Raw genomic sequence first — 7,550 nt, 5'->3', positions numbered from 1 at the left:
GCTGCGCGCGCAGAGGTCAGGCACGCCCATGCTGGCGCACCGGACAATCTACAGTGCATGTCCGGTGCGCCACCGGACATCCAGGCGGGCCCAGAAGTCAGAGCTCCAACGGTCGGAACCCAACGACTTTGGTGACGTGGCTGTCGCACCGGACTGTCCGGTGCACACCGGACTGTCCGGTGCACCATCGAACAGACAGCCTCCACCAAACGGCTAGTTTTTGGATGGTGGCTATAAATACCACCCCAACCGGCCACTTCAAAAGGAGGGAGCCCAAGCAACATTCCAAGTCATCTAGTTGACATACTCAAGCCCTCCCAACCACATATATTCATTGATCCATCCTATACACAAGATTTAGTCCACTACAACCAACACAAGTGCCACAAAAGAGAGAGCAAGCAATTGAGAGCTACTCAATTGAGTTTAGCCCTAGCGCCTTGTGAGATTCATTGAGAGATAGTGTGTGCCACATCTTTGTGTTCATTTGCGTGTGGAGTTTTGACTCCCATTCGAACTTCCTCCAAAGTGTTGGAGGCTTGTAAAAGCTAGCAAGAGACACCAAAGAGTGTGGTGGTCCTTGTGTGATCGAGAGTGATCCTTGAGAAGAAGAAGAGCTCGTCGATCCTTGTGTGATCGGGGGAGTGAAAGGGAATTAGGCTTACACCTAGTTCCTAAATAATTTTGGTGGTTGAATTGCCCAACACAAATAATTGGACTAACTAGTTTGTTCTAGTGTTTAAGTTATACAGGTGCTAAAGGTTCACACTTAGCCAATAAAAAGATCAAGAGTTGGGTTCAACAAAAGAGCAAAGGGCCAACAGAAGGCACCTCTGGTCTAGCACACCGGACTGTCCGGTGTGCCACCGGACAGTGTCCGGTGCACCACCGAACATGTCCGGTGCACCAGAGGACTCCAACTCGAACTCGCCACCTTCGGGAATTTCCAGAGGCACTCACGCTATAATTCACCGGACTGTCCGGTGTACACCGGACAGTGTTCGGTGCGCCAAGGAAGAGCGGCCTCAGGAACTCGCCAGCTTCGGGAATCGCCAACGGCTAGCCCGCTATAATTCACCGGACATGTCCGGTGTGCACCGGACTGTCCGGTGCAACTCCGGAGCAACGGATACTTCGCGCCAACGGTCACCTGCAGGCGCATTCAATGCGTGCCAGAAGCGCGCAGAAGTCAGGCACGCCCATACTAGCGCACCGGACATTGAACAGTACATGTCCGGTGTGCACCGGACATCCAGGCAGGCCCACAAGTCAGAAGCTCCAATGGTCGGAATCCAACGGAACTGGTGACGTGGCTGGGGCACCGGACATGTCCGGTGTGCACCGGACTGTCCGGTGCGCCATCGAACAGACAGCTCCACCAACGGTCAAGTTTGGTGGTTGGGGCTATAAATACCCCAACCACCCCACCATTCATTGCATCCAAGTTTCCCACTTCTCAACCACTTACAAGAGCTAGGCATTCAATTCTAGACACATACAAAGAGATCAAATCCTCTCCAATTCCACACAAGGCTTTAGTGATTAGCGAGAGAGATTTGTCGTGTTCTTTTGAGCTCTTGCGCTTGGATTGCTTCTTTTCTTTCTCACTTGTTCTTGTGATCAAAACTCCATTGTAATCAAGGCAAGAGGCACCAATTGTGTGGTGGCCCTTGCGGGGAAGTTTTGTTCCCAGCTTTGATTTAAGAAGAGAAGCTCACTCGGTCTGAGGGACCGTTTGAGAGAGAGGGAAGGGTTGAAAGAGACCCGGCCTTTGTGGCCTCCTCAACGGGGAGTAGGTTTGCGAGAACCGAACCTCGGTAAAACAAATCCGCGTGTCACACTCTTCATTTGCTTGCGATTTGTTTTGCACCCTCTCTCCCGGACTCGATTATATTTCTAACGCTAACCCGACTTGTAGTTGTGTTTATATTTGTAAATTTCAGTTTCGCCCTATTCACCCCCCCCTCTAGGCGATTATCAATTGGTATCAAAGCCCGATGCTTCATTAGAGCCTAACCGCTCGAAGTGATGTCGGGAGATCACGCCAAGAAGGAGATGGAGATCGGCGAAAAGCCCACTACAAGCCACGGGAGCACTTCATCGGAAGAGTCCCGCACCAAGAGGAAGGAGAAGAAGAAGAGCTCCTCCAACAAAGGGAAGGAGAAGAAATCTTCTTCTCACCACAGAGAGAAGAAGGAGAGATCTTCCTCTCACAAGCCACATCGGAGTGGGGACAAGCACAAGAGGATGAGGAAAGTGGTCTACTACGAGACCGACACTTCATCAACATCAACCTCCGACTCCGACGCGCCCTCCGTAACTTCTAAACGCCAAGAGCGTAAGAAGTTTAGTAAGATCCCCCTACGCTACCCTCGCATTTCAAAACATACACCTTTACTTTCCGTCCCATTAGGCAAACCACCAACTTTTGATGGTGAAGATTATGCTAGGTGGAGTGATTTAATGCGATTTCATCTAACCTCGCTCCACAAAAGTATATGGGATGTTGTTGAGTTTGGTGCACAGGTACCGTCCGTAGGGGATGAAGACTATGATAAGGATGAGGTGGCCCAAATCGAGCACTTCAACTCTCAAGCAACAACAATACTCCTCGCCTCCTTAAGTAGAGAGGAGTATAACAAAGTTCAAGGGTTGAAGAGCGCCAAGGAGGTTTGGGATGTGCTCAAAACCGCGCACGAGGGAGATGAGCTCACAAAGATCACCAAGCGGGAAACGATCGAGGGGGAGCTCGGTCGGTTCCGGCTTCGCAAAGGGGAAGAGCCACAACACATGTACAACCGGCTCAAGACCTTGGTGAACCAAGTGCGCAACCTCGGGAGCAAGAAGTGGGACGACCATGAAATGGTTAAGGTTATTCTAAGATCTCTCATTTTCCTTAACCCCACTCAAGTTCAATTAATTCGTGGTAATCCTAGATATACTAAAATGACCCCCGAGGAAGTTATCGGGAATTTTGTAAGTTTTGAGTGCATGATCGAAGGCTCAAGAAAGATCAACGAACTTGATGATCCCTCCACATCCGAAGCTCAACCCGTCGCATTCAAGGCAACGGAAGAAAAGAAGGAGGAGCCTACACCAAGTAGGCAACCAATCGACGCCTCCAAGCTCGACAATGAGGAAATGGCGCTCGTCATCAAGAGCTTCCGCCAAATCCTCAAGCAAAGGAGGGGGAAAGACTACAAGTCCCACTCCAAGAAAGTTTGCTACAAGTGTGGTAAGCCCGGTCACTTTATTGCAAAATGTCCATTATCAAGTGACAGTGACAGGGATAACGACAAGAAGGGCAAGAGGAGAGAAAAGAAAAGGCACTACAAGAAGAAGGGCGGCGATGCCCATGTTTGTCGGGAGTGGGACTCCGACGAAAGCTCTAGCGACTCCTCCAACGACGAGGACGCCGCCAACATCGCCGTCACCAAGGGACTCCTCTTCCCCAACATCGGCCACAAGTGCCTCATGGCCAAGGACGGCAAAAAGAAGGTTAAATCTAAATCCTCCACTAAATATGAAACATCTAGTGATGATAATGCTAGTGATGAGGAAGATAATTTGCGTATCCTTTTTGCCAACCTTAACATGGAACAAAAAGAAAAATTAAATGAATTGATTAGTGCTATTCATGAAAAGGATGACCTTTTGGATTCTCAAGAGGATCTCCTAATTAAGGAAAACAAGAAACATGTTAAGGTTAAAAATGCTTATGCTCTAGAAATTGAGAAATGTGAAAAAATATCTAGTGAGCTAAGCACTTGTCGTGAGATGATTGACAACCTTAGGAATGAAAATGCTAGTTTAAATGCTAAGGTTGATTCACATGTTTGTAATGTTTCAATTCCCAATCCTAGAAATAATAATGATGATTTGCTTGCTAGGATTGAAGAATTAAACATTTCTCTTGCTAGCCTTAGGAGTGAAAATGAGAAATTAATTACTAAGGCAAAAGATTTTGATGTTTGCAAAGTTACAATTTCCGATCTTAGAGATAAGAATGATATACTACATGCTAAGATTGTTGAACTTAATTCTTGCAAACCTTCTACATCTACCATTGAGCATGTCACTATTTGTACTAGATGTAGAGATATTGATGTTGATGCTATTCATGATCACATGATTTTAATTAAGCAACAAAATGATCATATAGCTAAACTAGATGCTAAAATTGCCGAGCACAACTTAGAAAATGAGAAATTTAAATTTGCTCGTAGCATGCTTTATAATGGGAGACGCCCTGGCATTAAGGATGACATTGGCTTCCAAAGGGGAGACAATGTCAAAATTAGTGCCCCTCCTAAAAGATTGTCAAATTTTGTTAAAGACAAGGCTCCCATGCCTCAGGATAACAAGGGTTACATTTTATACCCTGCCGGTTATCCCGAGGACAAAATTAGAAAAATTCATTCTAGGAAGTCTCACTCTGGTTCTAACCATGCTTTTATGTATAAGAGTGAGACATCTAGTTCTAGGCAACCAACCCGTGCTAAGTTGCCTAAGAAGAAAATTCCTATTGCATCAAATGATCATAATATTTCTTTTAAAACTTTTGATGCATCTTATGTTTTGACTAACAAATCCGGCAAGGTAGTTGCCAAATATGTTGGGGGCAAGCACAAGGGGTCAAAGACTTGTGTTTGGGTACCCAAAGTTCTTGTGTCTAATGCCAAAGGACCCAAAACCATTTGGGTACCTAAAGTCAAGAACTAAACTTGTTTTGTAGGTTTATGCATCCGGGGGCTCAAGTTGGATACTCGACAGCGGGTGCACAAACCACATGACAGGGGAGAAGAAGATGTTCTCCTCATATGAGAAAAACCAAGATCCCCAACGAGCTATCACATTCGGGGATGGAAATCAAGGTTTGGTCAAAGGTCTTGGTAAAATTGCTATATCTCCTGACCATTCTATTTCCAATGTTTTTCTTGTAGATTCTTTAGATTACAATTTGCTTTCTGTATCTCAATTATGCAAAATGGGCTACAACTGTCTCTTTACTGATGTAGGTGTCACTGTCTTTAGAAGAAGTGATGATTCAATAGCATTTAAGGGAGTGTTAGAGGGTCAGCTATACTTGGTAGATTTTGATAAAACTGAACTCGACACTTGCTTAATTGCTAAGACTAACATGGGTTGGCTCTGGCACCGCCGACTAGCCCATGTTGGGATGAAGAATCTTCATAAGCTTCTAAAGGGAGAACACATTTTAGGATTAACAAATGTTCATTTTGAGAAAGACAGGATTTGTAGCGCATGCCAGGCAGGGAAGCAAGTTGGAGCCCATCATCCACACAAGAACATCATGACGACCGACAGGCCGCTTGAGCTACTCCACATGGATCTATTCGGCCCGATTGCTTACATAAGCATCGGCAGGAGTAAGTATTGTCTTGTAATAGTGGATGATTATTCTCGCTTCACTTGGGTATTCTTTTTACAGGAAAAATCTCAAACCCAAGAGACCTTAAAAGGATTCTTGAGACGGGCTCAAAATGAGTTCGGCTTAAGGATCAAGAAAATAAGAAGCGACAACGGAACGGAGTTCAAGAACTCTCAAATTGAAGGCTTTCTTGAGGAGGAGGGCATCAAGCATGAGTTCTCTTCTCCCTACACCCCTCAACAAAATGGTGTAGTGGAGAGGAAGAATCGAACTCTATTGGACATGGCAAGGACCATGCTTGATGAGTACAAGACTTCGGATCGGTTTTGGGCCGTGGCAGTCAACACCGCCTGCTACGCCATCAACCGGTTATATCTTCACCGAATCCTCAAGAAGACTTCCTATGAACTCCTAACCGGTAAAAAGCCAAACATTTCATATTTTAGAGTTTTTGGTAGCAAATGCTTTATTCTTGTTAAAAGAGGTAGAAGATCTAAATTTACTCCTAAAACTGTAGAAGGCTTTTTACTTGGTTATGACTCAAACACAAGGGCATATAGGGTCTTTAACAAGTCCACTGGACTAGTTGAAGTCTCATGTGACGTTGTGTTTGATGAAACTAACGGCTCTCAAGTAGAGCAAGTTGATCTTGATGAGATAGGTATTGAAGAGGCTCCGTGCATCGCGCTAAGGAACATGTCCATTGGGGATGTGTGTCCTAAGGAATCCAAAGAGCCTCCAAATGCACAAGATCAACCATCCTCCTCCACTCAAGCATCTCCACCAACTCAAAATGAGGATGAAGCTCAAGTTGATGAAGTAGAAGATCAAGCAAATGAGCCACCTCAAGATGACGGCAATGATCAAGGGGGAGATGCAAATGATCAAGACAAGGAGGATGAAGAGCAAAGGCCGCCACACCCAAGAGTCCACCAAGCAATACAACGAGATCACCCCGTCGACACCATCCTCGGCGACATTCATAAGGGGGTAACTACTAGATCTCGTGTTGCACATTTTTGTGAGCATTACTCGTTTGTTTCCTCTATTGAGCCACACAGGGTAGAGGAAGCACTACAAGATTCGGATTGGGTGGTGGCGATGCAAGAGGAGCTCAACAACTTCACTAGAAATGAGGTATGGCATTTAGTTCCACGTCCTAACCAAAATGTTGTAGGAACCAAATGGGTCTTCCGCAACAAGCAAGACGAGCATGGTGTGGTGACAAGGAACAAAGCTCGACTCGTGGCCAAGGGTTATTCACAAGTCGAAGGTTTGGATTTTGGTGAAACCTATGCACCCGTAGCTAGGCTTGAATCAATTCGCATACTATTAGCCTATGCTCTTACCATGGCTTCAAGCTTTATCAAATGGACGTGAAAAGTGCCTTCCTCAATGGACCAATCAAGGAAGAGGTCTATGTTGAGCAACCTCCCGGCTTTGAAGATAGTGAGTACCCTAACCATGTCTATAAGCTCTCTAAGGCGCTTTATGGGCTCAAGCAAGCCCCAAGAGCATGGTATGAATGCCTTAGAGATTTCCTTATCGCTAATGGCTTCAAAGTCGGAAAAGCCGATCCTACTCTATTCACTAAAACTCTTGACAATGATTTGTTTGTATGCCAAATTTATGTTGATGATATCATATTTGGGTCTACTAACGAATCTACTTGTGAGGAATTTAGCAGGATCATGACACAGAAATTCGAGATGTCTATGATGGGGGAGTTGAAGTATTTTCTAGGATTTCAAGTCAAGCAACTCCAAGAGGGCACCTTCATTTGTCAAACGAAGTACACTCAAGACATTCTAACCAAGTTTGGAATGAAGGATGCCAAGCCCATCAAGACTCCCATGGGAACAAATGGGCATCTCGACCTCGACACGGGAGGTAAGTCCGTGGATCAAAAGGTATACCGGTCGATGATTGGTTCATTGCTTTATTTATGTGCATCTCGACCGGACATTATGCTTTCCGTTTGCATGTGTGCAAGATTCCAATCCGACCCTAAGGAATCCCACCTTACGGCCGTAAAACGAATCTTGAGATATCTGGCTTATACTCCTAAGTTTGGGCTTTGGTACCCTCGGGGATCCACATTTGATTTGATTGGTTATTCGGATGCCGATTGGGCGGGGTGTAAAATCACTAGGAAGAG

The sequence above is a fragment of the Zea mays genome, chromosome 8, assembly GCF_902167145.1.
Source record: "Zea mays cultivar B73 chromosome 8, Zm-B73-REFERENCE-NAM-5.0, whole genome shotgun sequence".
Taxonomy (NCBI): domain Eukaryota; kingdom Viridiplantae; phylum Streptophyta; class Magnoliopsida; order Poales; family Poaceae; genus Zea; species Zea mays.
This window is presented reverse-complemented; position numbering follows the sequence as displayed.